General features: G+C 42.1%; 1 pseudogene; it reads right to left on the bottom strand.

Annotated features, from left to right (window-relative positions):
• Nucleotides 1-26,039, bottom strand: part of LOC139024189 (lactation elevated protein 1 homolog B-like) — a 54,876-nt pseudogene that overhangs the window by 9,530 nt on the left and 19,307 nt on the right.

Genomic DNA, 26,039 nt, shown 5'->3' with positions numbered 1-26,039 from the left:
GGAAGGCGAGGGCGCAAAAAAGAGAGAAAGAATAAGGAAAAATAAAGAGATACGGTTTAGGAAAAGAAAGGGAAAAGGAGTAAGAGTAGTCAACAAATGAGAAGGAGATACAACAACCAATCAGGAGAGAGAATGGAGTTGGAGAAAGAGAGAACGAAAGGCTGCCGCAGTGGCGCAGCGGGTCTAAGGCATCTGCATCTCAGTTGCTAGAGTAGTGTCACTACAGACATTCTGGTTCGATTCCAGGCTGTAATCACACCGTCCGATGGTCCATCGTGGGCGCCCTATTTATCTTCACCTTTATTTTAACCAGGTAGGCCAGTTGAGAACAAGTTTCTCATCTTACCAACTGCGACTTGGCCAGATAAAAAGCCCAGCCTTCGTCCGGGTTCCAGGTATGCCGTCATTGTAAATAAGAGTTTTGGGTTCTAATCTGACTTGGCCTAGTTAATTAACAGGTTCTATAAAAATAAACATTTAATTAAGAAAGGAACGAGAGAGAGAAGAGCGATGAGAAAGAGGGAATTAGACATAGAGAGGGATTGTTATGTAAAGTACAGCCTTACTCGACACACAGTAGTTTTGAAAGGAACAGTCTGCGATGGTTCCACAGTCTTAATTTTCTTGCCCTGCACTTTAGAACCCTGGAACCCGTTACTATGGAAACACACACGCCACAACGCTCTTGAATTGCATAAATGTAGCCCAATATATAGCATTAATAGCTGTTACATAAACAAAATAACAATGGCCATTACTTCAGCCTTAATATCACTGCCGCCTACTCAACACCCTCCTTACTTTTCACTGTGTCCCCAACACAACCACACACACACACACACACACACACACCAACACCACACACCAACACAACACACAACACACCAACACACACCACACACACACCACACACACAACACACACACACACAACACACACACCCACACACACCACCACACAACACACACACACACACACCACACACACAGAAGAAAGGAGAGAGAAAGAGGGGGATAATAAATATGAAATTTAATAAGGACTTGAAATGGGACGCCAATCACAAGCGGGCGGGCGAGGAGGGTGAAGGAAGCTTTTCCTCCATCTCACAAGAACGGGATGTTTAGGCTTTAAAACACAAACCTAGCCCTGTGAATGCAAGGCGGAATGAGTCCTACTTGTGTGTTTTAACTCTTGTTCAGGTTAAGAGGTTGCCGATTCTTTTTATTCTGCCATACACGAAAGAACGAAGGCACTTCAAAATCTCTGATCACCAATGAGCAACGTGTATTCATCACTCCTATGTGTGTGTGTGTGTGTGTGTGGTGGTGGCTCAACTTAATTCTGGATTCCTCTGCTCTTGTATCATGCCTCTCCCTGTGACTAGTGCTTGCCTTCATTGCCTTCCTCTGCGCCTTCTCTTCCTGTGCCTGTTCAGTGAGTGGCAGCAGTGTGTGTGTGTGTGTGTTGTGTGTCGGTTGAATGTAAGATCGTGCTGCAAACTCTGTGATTGGTACTCATGTGGTGTGTGATGTGAACGGTCATGAGAAGACAGCTCAGAAACTAATCACTCTCGTGATTTTCATGACTGCCTCTTACCTCAACACCTGATACTCTTGCATGTGCGACGGAGGTTGGACTATCGTCTACCTCTAATAGCCCTTTCTCTGAGATCTCGATCCATCATAATCTGGCCCGCAAGCACGCAGGGCAGAAGTGTGCCAATGTGAGTGCTGTTTTGTAGGTTGATGAAAAACCTGCTGCATTACTTTTGATACTTGTCGATGACGCACGGCTGCATCGCAGGGTGGATAAGAGCACACGCATCCAGCAGTACACTCGTACGCTACGTGGTTCAGAAGTAGTGGAACAAGTGCCCTGAACTCGCAGCAAGCTTGCCATCATAAGTCGGAGTAGGGCACGTAAACACGAAACCCACCCCATTCAATTAAGGCACGGCTTAATATAGTTACGTGATTTGTGGGATATGTCCCGGCTGATCAAGTGAAGGAAAAAGACCCCAAGTGCATACATCTGAACCATGTCTCACTACGTGCCGCAAGCCCCATGCACACGTCTTAACTTAGAAGTGTTCTACGACCCCCAGTTCGCCCATTGGCAGTATCTCCAACACACAGAAAAACAAAACACTTAGATTTGGCTCAATGTGGCCCAAAACAACCCTCGGCCACCAAAAATCAATGTGTTTTTGTTTTAAGGGGGTTAAGAATAGAGAGGGTTGTGTGTAAGGTGTTAAGATGAGAGGTGGTGTAAGGGTTGAATAGAGAGGGTTTGTGTGTAAGGGGGAATGAAGAAGAGAGAGGTTGTGTGTAAGGGGGTTAAGAATCAGAGAGGGTTGTGTGTAAGGGGCGTTAAGAAGAGAGAGGTTGTGAATGTAAGCGGGGGTTAAGAGAGAGAGAGGGGTTGTGTGTAATGGGGGTTAGAATAGAGAGGGTGTGTGTCAGGGGTAAAAAAAGTGGTGTAAGGGGGTTTAAGAAGAGAGAGGGTTGTGTGTACAGGGGTTAGAATAGAAGAGGGTTGTTGTGTAAGGGCGGTTAAGAATAGAGAGTGTGGTGTAGGGTTAAGAAGAGAGGTTTTTGTAGGGTTAGAAGAGGGTTGTGTGTAAGGGGGTTAAGAAGGAGAGAGCGGTTTGTGTGTAAGGGCGTTAGAACTAGAGAGGGTTGTGTGTAAGGGAGGTTAAGAATAAGAGGGTTGTGTGAGGTTAAGAAGGTGGTGTAATGGGTAAGTAGAGAGGGTTGTGTGTAAGGGGTTAAGAAGAGAGGAGGTTGTGTGTAAGGGGGTATAAGAATAGAGAGTGGGAAGGGTTTAAGGTTGGTGTAAGGGTTAAGAACGAGAGAGGTAGTGTGTAAGGCAGAGTCTGGAAGGGAAATAGGGAGTGTTGAAGGAGAAGAGAGAGGTGTGTGTAGGGTTAAAGAGGGTGGTTAAGGGGTAAGAAGCGAAGGTATGTGTAGGAAGGAGAGAGGGTGTGTAAGGGGTGAGAGAAGGTTGTGGTAGGCCGTGAGAGGTTGCCGAAGAGGCGATAGAGTGACGTGAGAGGTGTGACAACCAGCATTACCACAGCACCAAGGGTGACACGGAAATACTGGCTGCTTGATACAAGTATGGCAGGGTCAGCAGCCAATGTCTGAACTAACTATGTTTTGCAGAAGGAATTTTGTCATGTTTTCATTTGTCTTATTTATCTAGCTGATCTCCCATATGTTATTTTATTCAAGTGGTACAGCAGAGTTAAACTTCTTCTGCAGAGTTCAAGCTTTCCCAGCCAGCTACGTACAAAGTCAACAGGATACATGTCAGCGAGTGTGACAAACTATAATCATCATTTCGTCCATTCTCAGAAAAAAAACCAAGAAAAGAAAAACGTATATCATCAAACGATCCAAGCGATCGCCGTGCTACGCAAATCAGTATTCAATGACAGCTCGGAGCAAATTATGAAATCAGTGAATTTGTGCCACGGGCCTTGAGCTGTGGGTTTAGCAATCACCACAAAGGCAAGGGGATGGAAATACTCCATTCTTCTCCCTCCGCTGTCACACTTCTTAACTACGCCGCCGCTCCAATGAACAGGGTTCCCACTCTGAGCCAATTGGTTGAAATCAGGCTAATAACAACCTGACAAACGTACCATTCCCCCGCGCACAAAAGGGACATGTCATTTCATCAACCTGAGCCGCGACCTCGCCAAGCAGTGCCGCAGCCACAGGTAATAATCCCTCCACCATAACATCCACGTACATCACAAACTAAAGCTAATCGTTTCTTCTCTCTCTCGCCTCCTTTTGATGTATTTTGATTTGTCTGTACTATAGACGCCTGAGCTTCCAAGGTGGCCCGCCACACACACACACACACAGAACGCAGGCAGACAGTAACACACGCAGTAAAACATGCACACAAACAGACAGACGTATAACAATATTCAGAGCAGAGTCTTGAAGGAAAGAAGAAAGAAAATAAGAGCGAGAAAGACAGAGAGGGGGGAAGAGAGACGTGAAGGGAACACAGTCAGTTATTTTTAATCAGATGAGGAGGAGGCCTTGTGGGTCATTACATGATTTCCGTCTTGAGGGGTTTGAGAAGTTCTACTGCTTCCTCGCAGATTTCATCCACCCACATACTCTACCTTTTCTACACGCCCCCCCCCCCCACATGCTAGATGTTACTCTCCACACTACTTCTCACACAAACCTTATCCCCAATTACACACTTCACTATCCCAATACTGTCCTCTAGCTTCAAAATCCTACACACCATTCTGGACTCCCTTTCCAATAAACAGGTAGTAGTGCAGTCACTGTCAGGTTAACTCGCTACCGGTCGAAGAGCCTCTTTGCTTGCTTGTTTCTTCACAGAGTCCATGACAGACATGAAGAATCAGAGTCTCTTTAGAGACACATGTAAGCACATTTAACACATGTAGGATCCAATCATGTCATTGTCAGGCTGTCCACGCTCTCTCTCCGGACAGCTGTTTAGCATAAAAACAGAGTTTTTTTTCTCCTTCTGTCGCTCGCTCCTCAAAAAGTTCGCTTTGAGTTTTCAAGAGAGCGCGGTGCCATTGAGAGGCAACAAAGCCAGGATAGCTGACTACTGCGGCTTGATGAGTCCACTCCCTCATTACCAATCGCAGGAAACATTTGATGCTTTTTTTGTTTGGCCCAGAGGAATTGACCAGTCTCAAAGACATGGGGTGGGAAGGCTGAAAAAGAGATGGGGGGGGGGGGTAAAGGTTGTTGTCCATTCATCCATTTGTGTCTTGCAGCCTGTGTAGAGGAGAGAAGAAAAGGGAGGATAGATGGGTTGGGAAAAGAGAGAGAGAAAAGAGAAAGCTTAAAACAGTGCTTTATGCCGGCCCGCTCCTAGACGACTCTTCTGACATCAAAAGTATTTTCACTAACTGGGGAGTGAGGCTGTGTCGGTGTGTGTGTGTGGTGTGTGTGTGTGTGTGTGTTGTGTGTGTGTGTGTGTGTGTGTGTGTGTGGTGTGTGTGTGTGTGTGTGTGTGTGTGTGTGTGTGTGTGTGTGTGTTGTGTAGTTGTGTGTGTTGCTGTGTGTGTGTGTGTTGTTAAGTGTGTAAGTGTGTGTGTAAGTGTGTGTGTGTGGGGGGGGGGGTGTATTCAGTCCAAGTGAGGCTACATGGAGGGAAATAACAATGTGAGCACCCTAATTACACCTAATGATCTAGTCCCTTAAAGTGTGACTGCCTTGGGTCCTGGATGGTTTGTTCCACGGGGTCGTTCTCACAACCTCCCCCTGCCTCGGCTGGTCCTCTTGGGAAAACATTTTTGAGCGCAGGGTGACCCAGGACACAACTGGACCCCCCAGCTCCCCTCCTCCAGACCCCCAACCCCCCAGCTGGAGCCTCCCTTTTGTACCCCCCACGACATGCAACTGCATGGGTAGGGGGTGTCCCAACTGCACCTGGCCACTAGGGGCTCCACTAAACCACCAGAGAGGAGCAGACACTCACAGCAGTAGTCCTGTAAGATGGAGCAAGGGAGGGAGGGAGCGAGATAGAGAGATTGGGAGACTGGAATGAAAGAACTGTGGGAAATGGAAGGAGAGAGAAATTAAATTAGGTGAAAATGGGGAAAGAGGAAAAAAAGAGAGATGTGATGACGAGAGATATGAAGAGTGTAAAACCCCAGGGCTGTACAACTAATATTGTAGGGACAAAAAACAAAGACAGAAGAATGTTAGTCAGAAAAGAAAAGGCAAAAAAAAAAAAAAACCATTACATTTCACTGATAGAATGTCCATGAAAGCAACAAATGCAAGGCTATTTCTATCCCATTGCATTGCATTAGAAAACACATGATTTGTACTCTCATTGTTGTGAAAATAAAACCCGAGGCACAGGGAGCATTATTGTTAGGTAACTAAATGCCAGAGGGACAATAGCAGTCATCAAACATCAATTTTCATTTACTGGGAACTCGTGGGCTGGCGACTCTTCAAACTCACTATGTAGGTCCTCAACAGACGAAAGGCCTTCACTAGATATGAACACAACCATTTCAGTCCTTGATTTTCCCCTTGGAGCAGAGCACGCTGCAACTGTGGACTTTTATTTATTACATTTTTTACAAAACAGTACTGGCTACCATAGCAATCAGCCACCACAAAGGACAGAAGACATAAGTTTTATAAAGGTTATCATATTTTTCTGGCACCAACAGAGGGAGGGAAATAAATCCTGACCTTCAGCCTGTAGAGAGGGGCAACAGAGGGCTTGAGGGAAAGAGAAGGAGGAGGGATAAAGGAAAAGGGACTGGGGGAGAGGGACAGAGGGAGAGGAAGAGAGAGGACGGGGAGCCAGAGAAAGAAAGAAGAGGGAAGAAGAGAACCTTGGAGGGAGTGTAGCGTAGCTGTAGCCCTTTGAGTGCTAAGAGCAGTAGGAGGCTAGCGACCTGGAGGGGGGCTACGCAAGAGGGGAGCAGCGGCCTCGATAGGGTAGCTAGCCGGAGGCAGAGGCAGGGTGGTTTGGGTGGCTTGGCAGGGTGGTTCAAGGGTCCTGGGGCCTATTTTCACAACCTTACTAATTCACTACTCTCACCCATCCTCCCCTCTTCACCTTCACCACACACACTGACTCTACATCCAAAGTGTCAGATGGATGGACTGTTCATTAAAACACCCCTAAACCAAACCTTATTAATCCCCTGAGAACCTGTGCATTCCACAACCAATGGGTAAATAGACGTTTGTGAATGCTTTATCTCTAGTGGTTAGTGGTTGTGTTAACTACATAGACCAGTGGTAAAAGGGTAGTCATCTAGCCCAGTGGTTCCTAAACTGTGCGCAATGGGTTTTTTACCCGAAAGGTTGCAAATTCGAATCCCCGAGCTGACAATGTAAAAATCTGTMATTCTGCCCCTGAACAAGGCAGTTCCTAGGCCATCATTGAACATAAGAATTTGTTCTTAACTGGCTTGCCTAGTTAAATAAAGGTAAAATAAAATAAATAAATACATTGTGTATGTATGTTCTAGCAAGAGTGTAGGTGAATGCCTATGAAAAGTGGAAGAATGTTTTCCTGCTCTCCTCTCCTGCAAAATGCAAAATTATTTTCCAATTATTTATTATCATAGACACTACAAACACCTCGCAATTATCTCTGGTGTTGCCAGGATAATGGTTCTACCTGCTTACAATAATGCTATTAAATTGCAAAGTAGTTTTGGAGCATCGCTAGCTTCCAAACATGGTACTGTCCTCCACCCCACCCCCCTCCTCACCCGCCTCACCCCCTCCCTCAACCTTTTCTCTCCTCACTTTGAAATGCAAGCAGGCTGATTCATTCCCTCCGTTCGCTTGCCCGTTTCCCATTCACACAGCCAGCGTTCGCCCTCTTCCTATCTCTCGGTTTCTCTCTCTTACCCACCCCACTCCCCCTCGCTCTCTCTGTGTCCGTTTGAGTCTTTTACCATCGCCAGGTATGATCGAAGACAGCTTTGTGACACCGTGTGTGACACTGTGTGCTTCTCAGGTAGAAAACCCATTAAGAAAAACACACAAGAGCAAAATTGGAAAGACACAGTGACAGAGGTGTGTGTGTGTGTATGAGGTGTGAGGTGGAGGGTACATTTATGAATAAATTAAAAAGAGGAGCGAAGAGGGGATGACTTAGTCTTTACCTTCAACGCCTTCGATGAAAGGTAGGAAGGTGTCCSTCTGAAGTCCGTTTTTGTACAGATCTGAAAGGAGAGGGAGGCGCTGTGTTAGCGCTGCTGTTTAGCCCCCTAATAATGTCACTCTTCCGCCAAAGATTGGCACATAAAGTGGCTATTGATGAAGTAAAGGATGGGTGGGGATGCAGGACAAAAGGGAGGAGGAAAAATGTATTTCTCTACCGGCAGCAGCAGCTAGCAGCAGCAACATAAAATGTATTACATTCTCAAACAATGGTGGCGGGAGAAAGGGCTCTCGCTTTTTCAGCTCGGACATTGTCCACAGACTCCCGTGAATAGATTTTCCAATTAGCTCTGCTGGAACAAATTACATCTGAAGTAGCATCCCTGAGAGACAGAAAAAACAGAAATATACACACACACACACACACACGTTGGTTTTACTATCCAAGTGGGGACCCTAAAATGTATTTCCATTCAAAATCCGATTTTCCCTAACCCTAAACCTAACCCTTAACCTAACCCTAACCCCTAACCCTAACCCTAAAATAGCATTTTTCCTTTTGGGGTATGGCGAAATGTCCCCACTTGTCAGAATTTTCCTTGTTTTTACTATCCTTTGATAGTAAAGTTACATAGTAAAGTTGACCACAAACACACACACACACACACACACACACACACACACACACACCACACACACACACACACACACACACACACACACACACCACACACACACACACACACACCACAACACACACACACAACACAGCTACACACACAGATGCAAACAAGCAGGTGTTGTTGATGTTTGGTTTAAGCTTACATAAGTAGCAGCTGACAATGAAGTAAGACTTTGTTAAAATACCTTCTTAGTGGAGAGAACAACGGTTAGATCTATACGACGCATAGCAACGTGTGTTGTTGTGAGGGGGCTCTTCAAGTGACGCTCCTATCAATGTGGTAATTGTTCCCCAATGGAAAAAGTCAAGCAACACATGACATTTTTTTTTTTAAATTACTGTGGATGGAAATCATTCAGCCCATATTTATCAATCCAGGTTGTATGTGAGATGTAACATTAGATCACTTGAAATGTATGGTGGTCTGGCCTACAACGGGCCTGAGAGGCAAGCAGCCTCTAACCTAGAGTCACCATGGTCACCACAATCCTTAGCCTGTCAACCCTGAAATGAAGCATTGAGCCTGTCCTTTTTCGACCTAAACATCCATTAACACTAGAGCATCAAAAAGGTAAGGCTGACAGCGCGACAACTGCTCTGCTCTAGCTTCGCAAACAGCAAAACAAAAACAAGAGCGTGCTGGGGAGCGTAGCACATCATTTCTAAGCAAGTTCCCCTTCAATCATATAAACCACTTTGGCTGCGTTTGATGGCCTAGCGCCACCTATGAACCACATAACCCACTTTAGCTGTGTTTGATAGCTTAGCGACATCTATCAACCACATAACCCACTTTAGTTGCTTTTGATAGCCTAGCTAGCGCCATCTCATGTGGAGATCAATAAAGGAGGAATCCTTTCCTTTCATGTCAGGTTGTCTCTGAGRGCTTAGTGTTCCATTAGCCGTCTAATTAAAAAACAAACAAGCGTCTCTTTCGAGTTCGCGCGGTCCGTCGCTTTGTTCTTAATGACTGGTAAATGTCAGAGAAGCTTAGCTTTGTATACGAGATAGAGAGAACGATCTCGGTTGCCATCAACTCAAAAACCCACTCGAGCAATGAGACATTGACGACGTTGGTCCTGAGATGAGGAGAGAGCCAACGTCATGTCTCCCTCCACTCTTACTTCCTCCCTCGCTCCTTCTCTTTCTGCACCTTGCTCACTTAGTATTAAATGTAACATCACTACCCTTACAAAACGACAGCGGTAGAATCAACAAAGGCATAATGAGACTAAGAGAAAGAGAGGATGGATGGAGCAAGAGGGAGGGAGAGATTAAAGAGTTTACATGGCTCATGCATCAGATCATTTTATCCTGGGAGGGAGCAGTTCAACATCAGTTCAACAAACAGAAAGAGGCCTAGTCCACCCCAGATTTCCATGTAACGACTTTCCTCTTCTTCTGACGAGGAGTAAGAGATATCAGACCAATGTGCAATGTGGTAAGTGTCCATTTTAATATATAAAACTGAACACTAAAAAAATACAAAATAACAAAGTGAATGAACAAACGAAAATCGAAACAGTCCCGTCTGGTGCAAACACAGACACAGAAAACAACCACCCACAAAACACAAAAGGAAAACAGGCTACCTAAATATGGCTCCCAATCAGAGACAACGACTGACACCTGCCTCTGATTGAGAACCATACTAGGCCAAACACATAGAAATAGAACAACAGAACAAAACATAGAAAAACAACATAGAATGCCCACCCCAACTCACGCTCTGACCAAACTAAAATAAAGACATAAAAAAGGAACTAAGGTCAGAACGTGACATTCCACTAGATATYACAGCCACAAAGTCGGACTTCACARTCACATGGCCGAAATTGGCTAAAATAATGTGCTTCATTTAAGGTTAGGGTTAGGCATAAGATAGCAGTGTGGTTAAGGTTAGTGTTAAGGTTAGGTTTAACAYTTTACGAGGATAAATTGTAGACATTGCAGAGTTTTGCCCTGATTATGACCTTGTGGCTGTGTTAACTAGTGACGACCCTCTCTCCCTCAGTGTCATCATTACGGTTGTGTTCAGTGGAGAGAAAACATTTTGGAACGGAATGAAACAGGGAGAAACTTTTTCCATAAGAACACAGCATTTCATTTTCTGCTGCCAAGCGTTTTGCTACAGTGCACTGCTGAACACGACCCGATCTATTGACAGTCTCGCTGACCTCCTCTGGCTGCCATTCAGACAGGACTTACATCTCTTCAATATCAGCTTATTACTGTAACTGAATCCAAAGGATGAAATATGCATCCACRTGATAGGGCACTATAACAGATATCTGATATCCTCCAGAAACAGTGAAAGTGAGAGAAACAGTTGTATACTTGAAAACACAATAGAGTGGGCTATATGGAAGGGGAAGGTGCGCTTGACACGATGTGAAGTGAACAGGTTGGACTGGATGTGAATTGGAGAGGGAGGTACTGTAGCATGTGTGACTTTGTTCAACAGCATAATASGAGGAAGGAGAGAGCTACATTGCTATGCAAGCTGTAAACGGTGTGAGATTGTGATTGTGATAAAGCATCATTAATCGCTGCTGTAAGTCACTCTGGATAAGAGAGTACGCTAAACGACAGAAATGTAAATGTACCCTGGTCCTGAACTAGGCCAAGTCACCTGAGGAGAGAGATAGAGAGAGAATTTAAAGGCAACCAGACGACAATGTGCCTTCTCTTATGGCAGACGAGCATATGGTTGCGCACATTTTGTTTATGATGTCATCGTTTTCTCAAATTTGGTACCGACAAGTTGAAGCTTGAGACAAAAAATATTCAGCTAACCATCCTAAAGTGTAATTAGATGTGTTTTCGTTGTGTAACAATACTGTTATAGGCCTACTATGCTACGATATTATATTAGGTTATGTAAAAATGAAAATGTATCATTATGTGATCTTACAAGACATTGATTGAGCTTTGATCTAACTTTACTAAACGAGCACCATTGYGAGAAGTGATCATCTTCTATTTGTAATAATAATGTCATGATCGTCTTCGGGAGAAAGAGAGGAGGACCAAGGCGCAGCGTGAAGTGAATACATTCTTCTATTTATTAAAGAAGAAACGAAGAACACTTGACAAACTTACAAAACAACAAACAAACGTGACGCTATATATAAACAGTGCAGACACAAGCAACTAACATATAGACAATAACCCACAACCCACAATACAAAACAGGCTACCTAAATATGGTTCCCAATCAGAGACAACGCAAAACACCTGTCTCTGATTGAGAACCATATCAGGCCAAACACATAGAAATAGACAAACCAGACATACAACATAGAATGCCCACCCAGATCACACCCTGACCAAACAAAACATAAAACATACAAAGCAAACTATGGTCAGGGCGTGACAAATAACAAGTGAAAAGAGGGACTATTAAGCGTAGGCAACAGACCTGAATGAGATGTTATTTTAAGCGATTGGAGCGCTCTTCGTGGTGCTGAAAGGACAGCGAAGGGTGCTGAAAGGATCACGCAATGATGTTGAAGAAGTTGAACCAACGTGTGGTGTTGAAGGATGGCTGGAGGACCGCTCTGCGCATTTGGCCAGCTCAGGAACAAACAACAATCATTTGCAGTAGACCTAATAGGTCAACAACAATGTGGTACAGCTATTTGTAGGCTATAGCCTAATGTAAATACATATAGCCTAATATCATTGCACTGTTTGCGAGGAAGGCTTTATTGCAATTTCATTGTATTGTGTAGCATACAGTGGCAATATAAAGTACAGTATGTGAACYCTTTGGAAATACCTGTATTTCTGCATAAATTGGTCATAAAATGTGATCTGATCTTCATCTAGGTCACAGCAACAGACAAGCACAGTCTGCTTAAACTATTAACTCACAAACAACTATACGTTTTAATGTCTTTATTGAACATACCGTGTAAACATTCACAGTGCAGGGTGGGAAAAGTATGTGAACCCTTGGATTTAATAACTGGTTGACCCTTCTTTGGCAGCAATAACCTCAACCAAACATTTTCTGTAGTTGCAGATCAGACCTGCACAACTGTCAGGAGGATTTTGGACCRTTCCTCTTTACTAAACTGTTTCAGTTCAGCAATATTCTAGTGTGAACTGCTCTCTTGAGGTCATGCCACAGCATCTCAATTGGGTTGAGGTCAGGACTCTGACTGGGCCACTCCAGAAAGCGTATTTTCTTCTGTTGAAGCCATTCTGTTGTTGATYTACTTCTGTGTTTTGGGTTGTTCTCCTGTTTTATCACCCAACTTTTGTTGAGCTTCAATTGGCGGACAGATAGCCTAACATTCTCCTGCAAAATGTCTAGATAAACTTGGGAATTCATTTTTCTGTCGATGACAGCAAGCTGTCCAGGCCCTGAGGCAGCAAAGCAGCCCCAAACCATGATGCTCCCTCCAGCATACTTTACAGTTGGGATGAGGTTTTGATGTTGGTGTGCTGTGCCTTTGTTTTCTCCACACATAGTGGTGTGTGTTCCTTCCAAACACCTCAACTGTAGTTTCATCTGTCCACAGAATATATTGCCAGTAGCGCTGTAGAACACCCAGGTGCATTTTTGCAAACTCCAGACGTGCAGCAATGKTTTTTTTTGGACAGCAGTGGCTTCTTCCATGGTGTCCTCCCATGAACACCATTCTTGTTTAGTGTTTTACGTATCGTAGACTCGTCAACAGAGATGTTAGCATGTTCCAGAGATTTCTGTAAGTCTTTAGCTGATACTCTAGGATTCTTCTTAAACCTCATTGAGCATTCGGCTCTGTGCTCTTGCAGTACCCTTTGCAGAACGACCACTCCTAGGGAGAGTAGCAACAGTGTTKAACTTTCTCCATTTACAGACAATTTTTCTTACTGTGGACTGATGAACATCAATACTTTTGTAACCTTTTCCAGCTATATGCAAGTCAACAAATCTTAATCTTAGGTCTTCTGAGGTCTATTTTGTTCGAGGCATGGTYCACATCAGGCAATGCTCTTGTGAAAAGCAAACTCAAAATTTGTGAGTGTTTTTCATAGGGCAAGGCAGCTCTAACCAACATCTCCAATCTCGTCTCATTGATTGGACTCCAGGTTAGCTGACTCCTGACTACAATTATCTTTTGAAGAAGTCATTAGCCTAGGGGTTCACATACTTTTTCCAACCTACACTGTGATTGTTTAAATGATGTACTCAATATAGACAAGAAAAAAACAATAATTTGTGTGTTATTAGTTTAAGCACACTATGTTTGTCTATTGTTGTCACAACAATAGACAAACATAGCGTGCTTAAACTTATAACACACCAATTATTGTTTTTTTCATTTAATAAAAAATTATATTTGATGACCAATTTATGCAGAAATCCAGGTAATTCCAAAGGGTTCACATACTTTTTCTTGCCACTCTACACGCTGTATCATTTAAAAAATATATATTTCACCTTTATTTAACCTTTACTTAACACCCATCCCGGATCCGGGAGCATCCTCATCAGTAAAAGCTGACTAGCATAGCCTAGCATAGCGCCATAAGTAAATAATAGCATATAAATATCATGAAATCACAAGTCCAATACAGCAAATGAAAGATAAACATCTTGTGAATCCAGCCATCATTTCTGATTTTTAAAATGTTTTACAGCGAAAACACAATATGTATTTCTATTAGCTAACCACAATAGCCAAAGACTCAACTGCATATTTTCACCATGTTTCTACCGCATAGGTAGCTATCACAAAATCGACCAAATATTGATATAATTAGTCACTAACCAAGAAACAACTTCATCAGATGACATTCTTATAACATGTTATACATAAATTTATGTTTTGTTCGAAAATGTGCATATTTGAGGTATAAATCATAGTTTTACATTGCAGCTACCATCAAAAAATATCACCAAAGCGGCCTCCGGGTGGCGCAGTGGTCTAGAGCACTGCATCGCAGTGCTAGCTGCGCCACCAGAGTCTCTGGGTTCGCGCCAGGCTCTGTCGCAGCCGGCCGCGACCGGAGGTCCGTGGGGCGACGCACAATTGGCCTAGCGTCGTCGGGGTTAGGGAGGGTTTGGCCGGTAGGGATATCCTTGTCTCATCGCGCTCCAACGACTCCTGTGGCGGGCCGGGCGCAGTGCGCGCTAACCGGGGGCGGGTGCACGGTGTTTCCTCCGACACATTGGTGCGGCTGGCTTCCGGGTTGCAGGCGCCTTGTGTTAGAAGCAGTGCGGCTCGTGTGGGTTGTGCTTCGGAGGACGCATGGCTTCGACCTTCGTCTCTCCCGAGCCGTACGGGAGTTGTAGCGATGAGACAAGATAGTAATTACTAGCGTTGGATACCAGAAAATTGGGGAGAAAAGGGGATACATTTTTTTTTTTTATTACAAAAAATAAATATAATATCACCAAAGCAGCCAGAATATTAACAGAGAGCAACGTGAAATACCTAAATACTCATCATAAAACATTTATGAAAAATACATGGTGTAGCAAATGAAGATAACACTCTTGTGAATCCAGACAATATTTCCGATCTTTTAAGTGTTTTACGCGAAAACACAATATAGCATTATATTAGCTTACCACAATAGCCAAACACACAACCGCATTTATTCACCGCATAGATAGCATTCGCAAAAACCAGCAAAGAATATAAAATTTATCACTAACCTTGACCAACTTCATCAGATGACAGTCTCATAAATCAGGTTATACAATACACTTATGTTTTGTTCGAAATGTGCATATTTAGAGCTGCAAACCGTGTTATACATTGTGAATATGTAGCATGGATTCAAGAATGTCCGGAGCTATTTTGGACACTCACTAATCTGACCAAAGAACTCATCATAAACTTACATAAAAATACTTGTTGTATGGCAAATGAAAGTACACTGGTTCTTACCTACTAGCGAGTTATGGACAGCGAGACACCTTGATGAGACCGCACTTCTGCCTGCCTACGGACTTTCTTCCCGCTTGACCACCTCCCTCAGATGACACTCAGCCATGAACTTTCTAATGACTGTCCATCTGATGATGTTGTTTTTCTAAATTACTTGTCCTTTTTTGGTGTGCTTTGAAGAGCTGAGATTCTTTGAAAGCGCTTTATAAGTTGAATAATAATATAATGTATTATTACTATATTGTGTTTCATGGAATTTTAGTGGTAATTAAATATAATTTATTTAGAATTATCCAAATAAATTTTCAGAAAATAATTTTACCAGCTCCGTGTTTTCTCAAATTGAAAAAAGTAAGGGAGAGCCGCTCCTGTTTGTGTGTGTGCGTATAGGTCAACACACGACAGCTGATCAGCGTCATGAGTCATTTCTATTCTCTCACCTGGTCATGGTCATGGTCATGGTCACACACACACAACACACACCACACACCCACACACACACACACAACACACACACACACACACACACACAACACACACACAACACACAACACACACACACACACACACACACACACACACACACACACAACCATCATCAACAATCCCTCGAGGTTGAGGATGATCTCTTCTTCACAGGTTTTTTGGGTGGCGTGCTTGTTTGTGGATCCTGCTGTGGTTCAGCAGGCCGATAGTGGAGCCACTGTAGTCGCCAGGTGGATCTGTTTATAGCGTGGAGTTCCCAGTTTGTGTTTATGTTGCATTTTTTTAGGTTAGATTTCAAGGTGTCTTTTTATCTTGTCTTTTGTCCTCCTTGTGTCCCCTCTGCCAGTTGGTCGCAGATCAGTTGTTTGGGCAACCTTGAGTCGCACTCGCACACACCACTACACCTGACTGCAAATGGTCACAAAGCGGATTTCTGTCGAGGATAAGTAGCTAAGCCAACGTGGTGAAGCTGAGCTAATCAATTAAACAGACTGAGTGAAGATAACACCAATGAAAGCGAGAGAACGAGAGAATGAGACAGAAAGAAAAGAATAACAAAAAAAATGTAAGCAATATGAATTCGAACAGGGGCCACAATGGCACACAAAGCAACTCCACAGATGGCCGCACACAGGTGTGTGAAGTGTGTGTGATTGTGTGTGATGGATGTCACTTTGTGAAGAGGGCCCTGACAGCGTTATTGTCCATGAGCTGCTGCTGGCCCACGCAAGTACTCTACTGTCATTATCTATTAGCACTATGGAACAGCTGCCCTTTCCAGCTCCAACACTGCATGGCAGTACAGTGAATCAATCAACGCATCATGTCAAGAGGACATTGACAAACATATGAGCAACTGATTAAATGACTATCTTGCCAAAGAGTAAAACTGTWCTGTATTTCCATTCCCCCCAATATCTCTATGATCATTATAATCAATCTCCTTGGTCAAATCCACTCTAATGTATTTCATTAGGAATGAAGACGTCCATGTAGAGAAGTACAGTAGGGTTGATGAACTTGTTGTAGATAAAAGGAAGGGTATTCCTTTTATCTTATGGTCTCTCCCCCTCCTTACCGTCCCTCTCTTTTCCTCTCTTTTACTTCTCTGGTTTCATACAAACACTTATGACTGCCATACCCACAGCTTAAGCTGCCTTTCTTAGCCTGGAGTGTCTTCGGCTTTCGCATGCTAACCCCTCTGCCCTCTGCCAATATTACATTAGCATCTCAGCTAAAGCCTTGATTTTGCTACAGGGCAGCAAGAGGCACTCTCCTTACAGCAAATGAAGGTGTGTCTGTGTGTGTGTTACATCCACATAAAGCAAAGGTGCTGGGCCCTATATACTCACTGAATAGGCCCCATTTCCTCCAGCCGTTATTTTTCATTTTAATTTCAAAAGAATCATTTAATTATGACCTTTATCCAACCCGTATTTGTTTATTCATGGGCCCTAAACACACCGCACACTCCAAGGGCTGATTTTGATTGCTGAATATGAAGAGAGAGAGCGAAAAAGAGAGAGGGAGGGAGGGAGAGAGAGAGAGAGAGAGAGCGAGAGAGAGATAGAGAGAGAAAGGTTTCCAAGAGAAAAAGAAGAGAAGGGGGGGCTAACATACAGCACTTGTGCAACTGAAAAATGGTGCACCGCAGCCATAACCGCTGTCGATATTCAAATGAGCATCCAATTACTCTAGCGGGGAGTCAGTTTACTGCAACGTCGCACTTGGGTGCCAAATTAAGCCTCTTTTGATCTTACACCCCTTTATGTACACAACAACACAACCTATAAGTAAATTTCACAAATAGGCCTCACTGACTGGGGGTCWGAGACAATGAAAGCCTGAAGCGCTTTCTTCCCACTCTCTCACTCTTCTGTCTCTCTTCTCGGTCTCTTTCGCTCCATCTCTCCATCCCTCTCTCCGTCTCAGGCTTCCTTCTCAATGGACAGTATTCATTAGGGAGACTTGGAGGGGGGGCAAAAGTGGGGAAGACTACAAATTACTGATAATGGCACGCTGCTAATGAAGAGAATGGAGAAATGTCATTAGCATTTAAGAGGATAAGATCCATCTGACCTGCTGCCGCCGCCAGTCGCTTTCCAGTGCCACTCACTTAAGGAAGCAGGAGAGTGCGACTGATACCCAGATAGCCTCATTTGCATGGCTGAGTGGAGGAGGATGCTGATTGCTATGGACCCTCAACCACCCCACCTTGTTCCCCACTCCCTCCCTCTCGCCGTCCTCTTGTTTATGCATCACAAACAATGACACACGTGTGCGTTGTCCATATTCGCTGGTAGCAACAGTCGACAAGCAAAGAAAGCAAAGCAGGATGCAAGAGAAGAGAGAGAGAGGAGCTGCATGTGTGGCAGTTTAAAATGTGAAAAGGCAGAATGAAAGGAGATGCTCTTGATCCACACAGATGCACCCTGGGAGTGATTAGAGAGACAGTGCCTATGGTGACCTTTGACACCCCCCCATAAGGATGAATGAAAGTAATAGTCATATTGTCATTCACTGAGAATCAAGGCTATATGTCTCTCAATGTAGATGGCACCTAGCTAGCATGTCAAAGAGCTAAAGAGCAGAGTAGTGAATAAATCATTACTGTTAGAATTGTTGAGAAGGCAACAGCAGTTATTTTAATGCTTTTAAGAGGTTATTTTAATGCTTTTAAGAGGTGCCTATGATCCAGGGTGAATATGAATATGTGCGGTTGCAGCTTCCTTGATATAATGAATAGCCATGTTAAAGGAGCAGTGCAGTCAAATATGCACTTTTTCCTGTGTCCCCCCCCCACACACACACACTGTGACATTAGGATAATGCACTTTAGGTGTAAGAGCTGTTTGAAAATACTGCCTCAAATTTCAGCTTTTTTGGCTGGCTGGGATTTTTGGACTACCTGTTGATGTTAATATACCAATAACAAAGTTTGTCCTCTTTTCTGCCAATAACAGCTAGTTTTCAGGTTACACATCCCTCCCATTAGGCTCCTCCTCGCTCAGACCACTCCCAGACAGCCCTGGCAAAATGTTTGCTAAGAAGCTATTTCTGGTTACTTTTTACCCTTTAATTGAAAACAATCACAGTAAGGTACTTAATTGTTACCCAGAAATGATTTGATATTGAGATAAAAACAGCTGCATTGGACCTTTAAACATCTCTGTTTCAGTGCCTGATTGTGCCTGAGTATGATCTCACACGAACCGCTAGGTGGCTACAGACCTGTTTATGTGAGTCTGAGGAGAATCATTACTAAGCCCTCAGATGGCTCTGTAAGCAACAGGAGAACATGAAAACATGCTTCAGAGCCATTAGCCTGAGTATGATAGCCTCCTGTTCATTAGTATAAATGAGATGTTAATGTTTTGAAGGATCTGACAATTCTGCCTACCACATCACCAATAAATGGCACATAAAACTCCACAGATGAATTTGCCAATCTATCTTATTAGTTTGTGCAGTTCCTAGTTGTGCTGTTTGTTACCTACTGTATAGCTTGTGTCCAAAAAGACCTGCTTGAGTTACCTCAAGTCCTCCTCCTTCACACACACATGCGAGCTCACCTGAAACTGTTCAAAACAGAAGAGGCAGGTTTCATTGCTGATCTCCATGGTAACCGGCTAAATGGGGTCATAGGTGAACATTTTCCCTAGCCTTTGTTGAGGAGTGCTTTGTTTCCTTCGGTGGATCCCTTTAACAACGCTGCATAAGCGTCAGACACAAACATCTTAAAGCACACCTGCATCTGACACGTATCTGCGGTAATATAATTTATATGCATAATCAGAGTTAGGTAGGTAACTTTCTAAATGTAATACATTACAGTTACTAGTTACCGGTCCAAAATTGTAATCAGTAATGTAACTTTTGGATTACATTCAGTTACTTTTAGATGACTTTCCCCTTAAGAGGCATTGGAAGAAGACAACAAATTTTGTTACCAATTGAACGACATCTGTTGCAGGATAAATCAATGTTAAAGTTTACATAGCTGGCCATATATGGATGTACAATTTTACTTTATGGATTGGTTATGTAGGCTTTTCTAACCCATCGCTTTCTACTACATATAATAATATGATTCAATTATATATTTACATTAATAACCAAAGTCTATCAGAATTCCAGTCTTTCCAATAAATGTTATACCCCTTGATCTTCAAGAATAGAACTTGGAATATGGAAGAATAGATTAGCCAAATTGTTTTACCTGAGCATGACCCCAAAACTAAGGACTTATTAGCCAACCCTACTCTGTTGTTTATGATTTTATTGTCATGGAAGACTGACTGGGCTCATTGATTCGAGTTCAAAAATAAATGCTGCGCTCATGGAATGGCATGCTTTGAGCACGACTGAAAAAGTGCTATTTACATGTGAAAAATGTATGTAATTTGATTTAGGACTATTGTTAACCTTTTTGTTGGTGACACTTTGATATCTTGATAATATTCAGCTCTTTAAAGGGCAAATCCAAAGATGAAACAATAACAAAACAATTGCCCCACCTCTGTTTTGGTAAAAAGCTGAGGGATGGGTCTGGAGAAATATAACCACTCTCAGATTAATAGACAGAGCTATGGATGCAAGGACTGACCATCCATGATATAAAAATTATAGTTTTAACCATGTTTTGTTTGTTTGCATTTACTTTGTTTACAAACATTGGAGTAAAACTAGCTTAAATTTTGGGTTCTCGTGGAGTGAAACAGTTGAACTAAGCTCATGAGGATTTTATAAGTTATTTTCGTCAGGAATCAATAGAGATATATATGTGGTACCGGTCAAAAATTTGGACACACCTACTCATTCAAGGGTTTTTCTTTATTTTTTTATTATTTTCTACATTGTAGAATAACAGTGAATACATCAACACTATGAAATAACACATATGGAATCATGTAGCAACCCCCAAAAATTGTTAAACAAATCAAAATATATTTGAGATTTTTTTCAAAGTAGCCACCCTTTGCCTTGATGACAGCTTTGCAAACTCTTGGCATTCTCTCAACCAGCTTCACCTGGAAAGCTTTTTCAACAGTCTTGAAGGAGTGCCCAAATATTCTGAGCACTTGTTGGCTGATTTTCCTTCACTTTGCGGTCCAACTCATCCCAAACCATCTCAATTGGGTTGAGGTCAGGTGATTGTGGAGGCCAGGTCATCTGATGCAGCACTCCATCACTCCTTCTTGGTCAAATAGTCCTTACACAGCCTGGAGGTGTGTTGGGTCATTGTCCTGTTGAAAAACAAATGATTGTCCCATTAAGCGCAAACCAGATGAGATGGCATATTGCTGAAGAATGTTGTGGTAGCCATGCTGGTTAAGTGTGCCTTGAAATCTAAATAAATCACAGACAGTGTCACCAGAAAAGCACCCCCACACCATCACACCTCCTCCTCCATGCTTCACGGTGGGAACCACACATGCGGAGATCATCCGTTCACCTACTCTTCGTCTCACAAAGACACAGCGATTTGAAGCAAAAATCTCAAATTCGGACTCATCAGACCAAAGGACAGATTTCCACCGGTCTAATGTCCATTGCTCATGTTCCTTGTCCCAAGCAAGTCTATTCTTATCTTCTTATGGCTGCAGTCCCGTTAACAGCCAGTCGAAGTGCAGGGCGCCAAATTCAAAAAACAGAAATCTCATAATTAAAATTCCTCAGATATTCATGTGTCTTACATCATTTTAAAGGTAATCTTGTTGTTAATCCCACCAAAGTGTCCAATTTCAAATAGGCTTTTCAGCGAAAGCACTACAAACGATTATGTTAGGTCACCACAAAAACACAATAATCACAGCCATTTTTTCCAGCTAAAGATAGCTTCACAAAAACCAGAATAGAGATAAAATTAATCACTAACCTTCGATTATTTTCATCAGATGACACTCATAGGACTTCATGTTACACAATACATGCATGTTTTGTTTGATTAAATTCATATTTATATMAAAAAATCTGAGTTTACATTGAGGCGACTAGATTCACTAGTGGCAAAAACATCAAGTGACTTTGCATAGCCACATCGTTTCAACAGAAATACTCATAAATATAGATGATAATACAAGTTATACACATGGAATTATAGATATACCTCTCCTTAATGCAACCGCTGTGTCAGATTACAAAAAAACTTTACGGAAAAAGAAACCCACGCTATAATCTGAGACRRCGCTCAAAAGKAAAACACCACAGCCGCAAAGATGGCGTCAACATAAACAAGAAAATATATGATAAATATTCCCTTACCTTTGATGATCTACATCAGAAAGCACACCAGGAATCTCAGGTCCACAATAAATGTTTGTTTTGTTCTAAAAAATCCGTTATTTATGTCCAAATACCTTMTTTTGTTAGCGCGTCTGGTTTACATATCCAAACGCTAATTCTGGTCAGCGTTATATCGGACAAAAACTTMAAAAAGTCATATTACCGGTCGAAGAAACATTTCAAACTAAGTACAGAATCAATCATTAGGATGTTTTTAACATATAGCTTCAATAAAGTTCCAACCGGAGTATTCTTTCTTGTCTTCATGAGCAATGGAACGCAAGTGAGTACCATGAGGAGAAAGCATGWTCAGAAAATGGCTGCTTGATGGACACCTGACTGATTCTGCTATCATTCTCTCCCACAACATCATAGAAGTCTCATTATAATTTCTATTGATGGTTGACATCTAGTGGAACCCCTAAGCAGTGCACAATCATTCATATCTCAAGGGGATTTCATTAGGGACTCTGATGAATACATACAAGCTCAGATTTCTGACTTCCTGTTTTGATTTCAACTCAGGATTTTGCCTGCCAATATGAGTTCTGTTAATCTCACAGACATAATTCAAACAGTTTTAGAAACTTTAGAGTGTTTTCTATCCAATACTACTAATAATATGCAAATATTAGTAACTATGACTGAGGAGCAGGCCGTTTGATATGGTCACCTTTCATCCAAGCTACTCAATACTGCCCCTTCAGCCATAAGAAGTTATTTTTGGTGTCCTTTATTAGTGGTTTCTTTGCAGCAATTCGACCATGAAGGCCTGATTCACACAGTCTCCTCTGAACAGTTGATGTTGAGATGTGTCTGTTACTTGAACTCTGTGAAGCATTTAATTGGGCTGCAATCTGAGGTGCAGTTAACTCTAATGAACTTACCCTCTGCAGCAGAGGTAACTCGGGTCTTCCTTTTCTGTGGCAGTCCTCATGAGAGGCAGTTTCATCATAGAGCTTGATGGTTTTTGCCTACTGCACTTGAAGAAACTTTCAAAGTTCTTGAAATTTTCCGGATTGTCTGACCTTCATGTCTTAAAGTAATGATAGACTGTCGTTTCTCTTTGCTTTTTGAGCTGTTCTTGTCATAATTGTCACGGTCGTTGAAAGGAGTAGACCAAGATGCAGCGTGGTATGTTTCCATCCTTTATTTTGGAATCGAAAACTTAAAGAAAAAAAARAAAAAGAAACGTGAAGCTAGAAAAAGTGCTCACAGGCAACTATACATAGACAAGATCCCACAAAGCACAAAGGGGAAATGGCTGCCTAAATATGATCCCCAATCAGAGACAACGATAAAAAGCTGCCTCTGATTGGGAACCATAACAGGCCAACATTGACATATTAACACCTAGATGACCCACCCTAGTCACACCCCGACCTAACCAACATAGAGAATAAAAAGCTCTCTATGGTCAGGGCATTACAATAATATATGCTTGGTCTTTTTCCAAATAGGGATATCATCTGTATATACCACCCCTACCTTTTCACAACACAACTGATTTGCTCAAATGCATTAAGAAGGAAAGAAATTCCACAAAATAACTTTTAACGTGGCACACCTGTTAATTGAAATGTATTCCAGGTGAGTACCTCATGAAGCTGGTTGAGAGAATGCCAAGAGTATGCAAGGCAAAGCATGGCTACTTTGAAGAATCTCACATTTAAAATACATTTTGATTTGTTTAACACTTTTTTGGTTACTACATGATTCCATATGTGTTATTCATAGTTTTGATGTCTTCACTATTATTCTACAATGTAGAATTTAAAAAATTTATAAATAAGAAAAACCCTTGAATGAGTAGGTGTCCAAACKTTTGACTGGTACTAATATATATATATATAATAAGTCCAAAAATGGATGTAGAAACTACAGATTGCCCCTTTAAGTCTATCAAAACTGTGCATGTTTGAGCATGTGTCTATTAGGCTGTTGGATTCGACATTTTGAACATTGAGATATTAAAGACATGATAGATCAGACGCATAGTATATTAAGGAGTGAAAGAGACTGGGTTATGTCACGATGTTCGTAATAATGGTCGGACCAAGGCGCAGCGTACGTAGAGTTCCACATATTCATTAGAAACTTTCAAAAAAACAAAACAATAAAGAATAAATTAAACTAACAATGCAGTGGTAACAGGCAACTAAACCTAAATAATATCCCATAACCCACAGGTGGAAAAAAGGCTACTTAAGTATGATCCCCAATTAGAGACAACGATAACCAGCTGCCTCTAATTGGGAATCATACAAATCACCAACATAGGAAATAAACCTAGAACCCCACATAGAAAATGTCAACTAGAACAACCCCCCAGTCACGCCCTGACCTACTCTACCATAGAAAATAAAAGCTTTCTATGGTCAGTACGTGACAGGGTCTCTGTAGAAAGACAGATAGCTGTGGAATGTATTGGGTGACAAGACGAGAGCAACGTGTTGATACAGGATAGACAGATGGACATCTGTGGATTAGATGAAGGAGGGGTGGAGGTCAGGAGGTGAGGACAGATTCTCTTAAGGGAGTAATAAAAGTTTGGTATCCTGTTACCCTGTTTGCTCTCTTCCTGTAGAACCATAAAATATAAGGATTGGAGAGAAGGAGGAGTGTCTTAAGTGGGATATATATATCTGGATGGGAGAAATGTTGAGTTGTCTGAATTACAGCTGTACAGAACCTTTGGGAAGAATTAAACTTGGTTAAAGCTTATCTAGTGTCCGTGAGTTATTTCCTCTGAAGAATAAGAACCTAACAAGGCCTATGGATTTTTATTTTCATCGGTATGAATAAAAGCCCCACTTTTATTCCTAAGGCATGGATCCAAACTATGCAGCTGTTGCAAGAGCGCATTTTTCTCTGGCTGTCCACTGGTTTCAAAAACAATGATTGATAAGCAGCTTAAATTCAACCGTTATTCAACCGTTATTGGGTTCAAATACACATTTAGATCTGTGAACAGCCATTCACAACAACCACAATCCGCAAGGCGTAAATAGCTAAATGAGAGAGCAGCAGCGTGATTCACATCAATGAGCTATGTAGATATCAATAATAAGTGATATCCGTATCGCCGTAGACTACACCACTGCTGTAATCCTTACCTCCAAGTGTTTATTCAAATTGGATAATCTTCTGATGCCGACAGCAGTCGCACCATTGGAATACATAGCTTGGACTGTAGCCTACAAAAGCCTATGCCTGCTCTGTTCCCGCGATCCATCAAACACATTTGATGTGTCATCATAGTGGTCTCTGTCATGATGGCTCCGGAGAGGATGGCTGCCTTCTTATCGGCTCTTAAACAACCATGCTATTTTGTACGTTTTTTCGCGTTGTTCGTAACCTGTTTTGAACATAATGTTGCTGCTACCGTACTGCTGCTCTTTAATTATTTGTTATTCTTATCTCTAACTTCTGTTTTGGTATTTTCTTAAAACTGCATTGTTGATTAAGGGCTTGTAAGTAAGCATTTCACTGTAAGGTCTACTACACCTGTTGCATTCGGCACATGTGGCAAATAGAATTGGACTTTTTTCAATGCTGATTTGAATGTCATTGAGAAAACAGAGAAGTGTCAAAGATTTTTTTTGCAAACATCTTTTCTGAATTTAAAAGTAWTTCAGTAATCATCTAGTTTTTCAAAAGTATCTGTAATCTGATTACAATATTTTTGCCGGTAACGGATTACAGTTACCGTTTTTTGTAATCCCTTACATCTATTTTTATTATTTTATTATTTTGTTTCACCTTTATTTAACCAGGTAGGCCAGTTGAGAACAAGTTCTCATTTACAACTGCGACCTGGCCAAGATAAAGCAAAGCAGTGCGACATAAACAACAACACAGAGTTACACATGGAAAAAACAAACGCATCGTCAATAACACAATAGAAAATCTATATACAGTGTCACGTTCCTGACCTGTTTTCTGTTATTTTGTATGTGTTAGTCGGTCAGGGCGTGAGTTTGGGTGGGCAGTCTATGTTATGTGTTTCTATGTTGGTTAATGGGTGACCTGATATGGTTC

Source organism: Salvelinus sp. IW2-2015, unplaced genomic scaffold (assembly GCF_002910315.2).
Source record: "Salvelinus sp. IW2-2015 unplaced genomic scaffold, ASM291031v2 Un_scaffold1157, whole genome shotgun sequence".
Lineage (NCBI taxonomy): Eukaryota > Metazoa > Chordata > Actinopteri > Salmoniformes > Salmonidae > Salvelinus > Salvelinus sp. IW2-2015.
Note: the sequence above shows the minus strand (reverse complement) of the source record. Positions and strands in the feature narration are given on the sequence as shown.